This window comes from Salvelinus alpinus, chromosome 4, assembly GCF_045679555.1.
Source record: "Salvelinus alpinus chromosome 4, SLU_Salpinus.1, whole genome shotgun sequence".
Classification (NCBI taxonomy): Eukaryota; Metazoa; Chordata; class Actinopteri; order Salmoniformes; family Salmonidae; genus Salvelinus; species Salvelinus alpinus.
In genome coordinates, this window is record NC_092089.1 from 13,853,077 (window position 1) to 13,860,576 (window position 7,500).

At 40.8% G+C, this 7,500-nt stretch overlaps 2 protein-coding genes across 2 annotated transcripts in view; one reads left to right on the forward strand and one right to left on the reverse strand.

Annotated features, from left to right (window-relative positions):
• The window catches only part of LOC139572879 (palmitoyltransferase ZDHHC3-A-like), a 255,214-nt gene that overhangs the window by 113,560 nt on the left and 134,154 nt on the right, over positions 1-7,500 (reverse strand). The gene's annotated exons all lie outside the window — the stretch shown is intronic.
• Positions 1-7,500, forward strand: part of LOC139572876 (lysophosphatidylcholine acyltransferase 1) — a 280,718-nt gene that overhangs the window by 74,638 nt on the left and 198,580 nt on the right. The window lies entirely within an intron of this gene.

The following is a 7,500-nucleotide window of genomic DNA, read 5'->3' on the forward strand; positions in this document are numbered from 1 at the left end:
ACAAAAAGATAATTACTTACCACATTGGAAAGAATTAACAAAAAAACAGAGCAAACTACAATGCTATTTGGCCCTAAACAGAGAGTACACAGTGGCAGAATACCTGACCACTGTGACTGACCCAAACTTAAGGAAAGCTTTGACTATGTACAGACTCAGTGAGCATAGCCTTGCTATTGAGAAAGGCCGCCGTAGGCAGACATGGCTCTCAAGAGAAGACAGGCTATGTGCACACTGCCCACAAAATGAGGTGGAAACTGAGCTGCACTTCCTAACCTCCTGCCCAATGTATGACCATATTAGAGAGACATATTTCCCTCAGATTACACAGATCCACAAAGAATTTGAAAACAAATCCAATTTTGATAAACTCCCATATCTACTGGGGGAGAAATTCCACAGTGTGCCATCACAGCAGCAAGATTTGTGACCTGTTGCCACAAGAAAAGGGCAACCAGTGAAGAACAAACACCATTGTAAATACAACCCATATTTATGCTTATTTGTTTTAACTTGTGTGCTTTAACCATTTGTACATTGTTACAACACTGTATATATATAATATAACATTTGTAATGTCTTTATTGTTTTGAAACTTCTGTATGTGTAATGTTTACTGTTAATTTGTATTGTTTATTTCACTTTTGTATAATATCTACCTCACTTGCTTTGGCAATGTTAACACATGTTTCCCATGCCAATAAAGCCCCTTGAATTGAATTGAATTGAGAGAGAGAGAGAGAGAGAGAGAGAGAGAGAGAGAGAGAGAGAGAGAGAGAGAGAGAGAGAGAGAGAGAGAGAGAGAGAGAGAGAGAGAGAGAGAGAGAGAGAGAGAGAGAACCTCAGCACCACAGGTAACTTCCACAATGCTGTGAACGATCTGAGAGACAAGGCAAGAAGGGCATTCTATGCCATCAAAAGGAACATAAATTTCAACATACCAATTAGGATCTGGCTAAAAATACTTGAATCAGTCATAGAGCCCATTGCCCTTTATGGTTGTGAGGTCTGGGGTCCGCTCACCAACCAAGATTTCACAAAATGGGACAAACACCAAATTGAGACTCTGCATGCAGAATTCTGCAAAAATATCCTCCGTGTACAACGTAGAACACCAAATAATGCATGCAGAGCAGAATTAGGCCGATACCCACTAATTATCAAAATCCAGAAAAGAGCCGTTAAATTCTACAACCACCTAAAAGGAAGCGATTCCCAAACCTTCCATAACAAAGCAATCACCTACAGAGAGATGAACCTGGAGAAGAGTCCCCTAAGCAAGCTGGTCCTGGGGCTCTGTTCACAAACACACCCCACAGAGCCCCAGGACAACAGCACAATTAGACCCAACCAAATCATGAGAGAAAACAAAAAGATAATTACTTGACACATTGGAAAGAATTAACAAACAAACAGAGCAAACTAGAATGCTATTTGGCCCTAAACAGAGAGTACACAGTGGCAGAATACCTGACCACTGTGACTGACCCAAACTTAAGGAAAGCTTTGACTATGTACAGACTCAGTGAGCATAGCCTTGCTATTGAGAAAGGCCGCCGTAGGCAGACATGGCTCTCAAGAGAAGACAGGCTATGTGCTCACTGCCCACAAAATGAGGTGGAAACTGAGCTGCACTTCCTAACCTCCTGCCCAATGTATGACCATATTAGAGACACATATTTCCCTCAGATCACACAGATCCACAAAGAATTCGAAAACAAATCCAATTTTGATAAACTCCCATATCTACTGGGTGAAATTCCACAGTGTGCCATCACAGCAGCAAGATTTGTGACCTGTTGCCACAAGAAAAGGGCAACCAGTGAAGAACAAACACCATTGTGAATACAACCCATATTTATGTTTATTTATTTTAACTTGTGTGCTTTAACCATTTAGACATTGCTACAACACTGTATATATATAATATGACATTTGTAATGTCTTTATTGCTTTGAAACTTCTGTATGTGTAATGTTTACTGTTAATTTTTATTGTTTATTTCACTTTTGTATATTATCTACCTCACTTGCTTTGGCAATGTTAACACATGTTTCCCATGCCAATAAAGCCCCTTGAATTGAATTGAATTGAATTGAGAGAGACCGAGATTGAGATTGAGAGAGAGAGAGAGAGAGAGAGAGAGAGAGAGAGAGAGAGAGAGAGAGAGAGAGAGAGAGAGAGAGAGAGAGAGAGAGAGAGAGAGAGAGAGAAAATTCCAATTCCAATTGGCTATACTAAAACTCTTTAACATCGTCCTTAGCTCTGGCATCTTCCCCAATATTTGGAACCAAGGACTGATCACCCCAATCCACAAAAGTGGAGACAAATTTGACCCCAATAACTACCGTGGAATATGCGTCAACAGTAACCTTGGGAAAATCCTCTGCATTATCATTAACAGCAGACTCGTACATTTCCTCAATGAAAACAATGTACTGAGCAAATGTCAAATTGGCTTTTTACCAAATTACCGTACAACAGACCATGTATTCACCCTACACACCCTAATTGACAACCAAACAAACCAAAACAAAGGCAAAGTCTTCTCATGCTTTGTTGATTTCAAAAAAGCCTTCGACTCAATTTGGCATGAGGGTCTGCTATACAAATTGATGGAAAGTGGTGTTGGGGGTAAAACATACGACATTATAAAATCCATGTACACAAACAACAAGTGTGCGGTTAAAATTGGCAAAAAACACACACATTTCTTCACACAGGGTCGTGGGGTGAGACAGGGATGCAGCTTAAGCCACACCCTCTTCAACATGTATATCAACGAATTGGCGCGGGCACTAGAACAGTCTGCAGCACCCGGTCTCACCCTACTAGAATCCGAAGTCAAATGTCTACTGTTTGCTGATGATCTGGTGCTTCTGTCACCAACCAAGGAGGGCCTACAGCAGCACCTAGATCTTCTGCACAGATTCTGTCAGACCTGGGCCCTGACAGTAAATCTCAGTAAGACCAAAATAATGGTGTTCCAAAAAAGTTCCAGTCACCAGGACCACAAATTCCATCTAGACACCGTTGCCCTAGAGCACACAAAAAACTATACATACCTCGGCCTAAACATCAGCACCACAGGTAACTTCCACAAAGCTGTGAACGATCTGAGAGACAAGGCAAGAAGGGCCTTCTATGCCGTCAAAAGGAACATACATTTCAACATACCAATTAGGATCTGGCTAAAAATACTTGAATCAGTCATAGAGCCCATTGCCCTTTATGGTTGTGAGGTCTGGGGTCCGCTCACCAACCAAGAATTCACAAAATGGGACAAACACCAAATTGAGACTCTGCATGCAGAATTCTGCAAAAATATCCTCCGTGTACAACGTAGAACACCAAATAATGCATGCAGAGCAGAATTAGGCCGATACCCACTAATTATCAAAATCCAGAAAAGAGACGTTAAATTCTACAACCACCTAAAAGGAAGCGATTCCCAAACCTTCCATAACAAAGCCATCACCTACAGAGAGATGAACCTGGAGAAGAGTCCCCTAAGCAAGCTGGTCCTAGGGCTCTGTTCACAAACACAAACACACCCCACAGAGCCCCAGGACAACAGCACAATTAGACCCAACCAAATCATGAGAAAACAAAAAAGATAATTACTTACCACATTGGAAAGAATTAACAAAAAAACAGAGCAAACTACAATGCTATTTGGCCCTAAACAGAGAGTACACAGTGGCAGAATACCTGACCACTGTGACTGACCCAAACTTAAGGAAAGCTTTGACTATGTACAGACTCAGTGAGCATAGCCTTGCTATTGAGAAAGGCCGCCGTAGGCAGACATGGCTCTCAAGAGAAGACAGGCTATGTGCACACTGCCCACAAAATGAGGTGGAAACTGAGCTGCACTTCCTAACCTCCTGCCCAATGTATGACCATATTAGAGAGACATATTTCCCTCAGATTACACAGATCCACAAAGAATTTGAAAACAAATCCAATTTTGATAAACTCCCATATCTACTGGGAGAAATTCCACAGTGTGCCATCACAGCAGCAAGATTTGTGACCTGTTGCCACAAGAAAAGGGCAACCAGTGAAGAACAAACACCATTGTAAATACAACCCATATTTATGCTTATTTGTTTTAACTTGTGTGCTTTAACCATTTGTACATTGTTACAACACTGTATATATATAATATAACATTTGTAATGTCTTTATTGTTTTGAAACTTCTGTATGTGTAATGTTTACTGTTAATTTGTATTGTTTATTTCACTTTTGTATAATATCTACCTCACTTGCTTTGGCAATGTTAACACATGTTTCCCATGCCAATAAAGCCCCTTGAATTGAATTGAATTGAGAGAGAGAGAGAGAGAGAGAGAGAGAGAGAGAGAGAGAGAGAGAGAGAGAGAGAGAGAGAGAGAGAGAGAGAGAGAGAGAGAGAGAGAGAGAGAGAGAGAGAGAGAGAGAGAGAGAGAGAGAGAGAGAGAGAGAGAGAGAGAGAGAGAGAGAGAACCTCAGCACCACAGGTAACTTCCACAAAGCTGTGAACGATCTGAGAGACAAGGCAAGAAGGGCATTCTATGCCATCAAAAGGAACATAAATTTCAACATACCAATTAGGATCTGGCTAAAAATACTTGAATCAGTCATAGAGCCCATTGCCCTTTATGGTTGTGAGGTCTGGGGTCCGCTCACCAACCAAGATTTCACAAAATGGGACAAACACCAAATTGAGACTCTGCATGCAGAATTCTGCAAAAATATCCTCCGTGTACAACGTAGAACACCAAATAATGCATGCAGAGCAGAATTAGGCCGATACCCACTAATTATCAAAATCCAGAAAAGAGCCGTTAAATTCTACAACCACCTAAAAGGAAGCGATTCCCAAACCTTCCATAACAAAGCACTCACCTACAGAGAGATGAACCTGGAGAAGAGTCCCCTAAGCAAGCTGGTCCTGGGGCTCTGTTCACAAACACACCCCACAGAGCCCCAGGACAACAGCACAATTAGACCCAACCAAATCATGAGAAAACAAAAAGATAATTACTTGACACATTGGAAAGAATTAACAAACAAACAGAGCAAACTAGAATGCTATTTGGCCCTAAACAGAGAGTACACAGTGGCAGAATACCTGACCACTGTGACTGACCCAAACTTAAGGAAAGCTTTGACTATGTACAGACTCAGTGAGCATAGCCTTGCTATTGAGAAAGGCCGCCGTAGGCAGACATGGCTCTCAAGAGAAGACAGGCTATGTGCTCACTGCCCACAAAATGAGGTGGAAACTGAGCTGCACTTCCTAACCTCCTGCCCAATGTATGACCATATTAGAGACACATATTTCCCTCAGATCACACAGATCCACAAAGAATTCGAAAACAAATCCAATTTTGATAAACTCCCATATCTACTGGGTGAAATTCCACAGTGTGCCATCACAGCAGCAAGATTTGTGACCTGTTGCCACAAGAAAAGGGCAACCAGTGAAGAACAAACACCATTGTAAATACAACCCATATTTATGTTTATTTATTTTAACTTGTGTGCTTTAACCATTTATACATTGCTACAACACTGTATATATATAATATGACATTTGTAATGTCTTTATTGCTTTGAAACTTCTGTATGTGTAATGTTTACTGTTAATTTTTATTGTTTATTTCACTTTTGTATATTATCTACCTCACTTGCTTTGGCAATGTTAACACATGTTTCCCATGCCAATAAAGCCCCTTGAATTGAATTGAATTGAATTGAGAGAGACCGAGATTGAGATTGAGATTGAGAGAGAGAGAGAGAGAGAGAGAGAGAGAGAGAGAGAGAGAGAGAGAGAGAGAGAGAGAGAGAGAGAGAGAGAGAGAGAGAACCTCAGCACCACAGGTAACTTCCACAAAGCTGTGAACGATCTGAGAGACAAGGCAAGAAGGGCATTCTATGTCATCAAAAGGAACATAAATTTCAACATACCAATTAGGATCTGGCTAAAAATACTTGAATCAGTCATAGAGCCCATTGCCCTTTATGGTTGTGAGGTCTGGGGTCCGCTCACCAACCAAGATTTCACAAAATGGGACAAACACCAAATTGAGACTCTGCATGCAGAATTCTGCAAAAATATCCTCCGTGTACAACGTAGAACACCAAATAATGCATGCAGAGCAGAATTAGGCCGATACCCACTAATTATCAAAATCCAGAAAAGAGCCGTTAAATTCTACAACCACCTAAAAGGAAGCGATTCCCAAACCTTCCATAACAAAGCAATCACCTACAGAGAGATGAACCTGGAGAAGAGTCCCCTAAGCAAGCTGGTCCTGGGGCTCTGTTCACAAACACACCCCACAGAGCCCCAGGACAACAGCACAATTAGACCCAACCAAATCATGAGAAAACAAAAAGATAATTACTTGACACATTGGAAAGAATTAACAAACAAACAGAGCAAACTAGAATGCTATTTGGCCCTAAACAGAGAGTACACAGTGGCAGAATACCTGACCACTGTGACTGACCCAAACTTAAGGAAAGCTTTGACTATGTACAGACTCAGTGAGCATAGCCTTGCTATTGAGAAAGGCCGCCGTAGGCAGACATGGCTCTCAAGAGAAGACAGGCTATGTGCTCACTGCCCACAAAATGAGGTGGAAACTGAGCTGCACTTCCTAACCTCCTGCCCAATGTATGACCATATTAGAGACACATATTTCCCTCAGATCACACAGATCCACAAAGAATTCGAAAACAAATCCAATTTTGATAAACTCCCATATCTACTGGATGAAATTCCACAGTGTGCCATCACAGCAGCAAGATTTGTGACCTGTTGCCACAAGAAAAGGGCAACCAGTGAAGAACAAACACCATTGTAAATACAACCCATATTTATGTTTATTTATTTTAACTTGTGTGCTTTAACCATTTATACATTGCTACAACACTGTATATATATAATATGACATTTGTAATGTCTTTATTGCTTTGAAACTTCTGTATGTGTAATGTTTACTGTTAATTTTTATTGTTTATTTCACTTTTGTATATTATCTACCTCACTTGCTTTGGCAATGTTAACACATGTTTCCCATGCCAATAAAGCCCCTTGAATTGAATTGAATTGAATTGAGAGAGACCGAGATTGAGATTGAGATTGAGAGAGAGAGAGAGAGAGAGAGAGAGAGAGAGAGAGAGAGAGAGAGAATTCCAATTCCAATTGGCTATACTAAAACTCTTTAACATCGTCCTTAGCTCTGGCATCTTCCCCAATATTTGGAACCAAGGACTGATCACCCCAATCCACAAAAGTGGAGACAAATTTGACCCCAATAACTACCGTGGAATATGCGTCAACAGTAACCTTGGGAAAATCCTCTGCATTATCATTAACAGCAGACTCGTACATTTCCTCAATGAAAACAATGTACTGAGCAAATGTCAAATTGGCTTTTTACCAAATTACCGTACAACAGACCATGTATTCACCCTACACACCCTAATTGACAACCAAACAAAC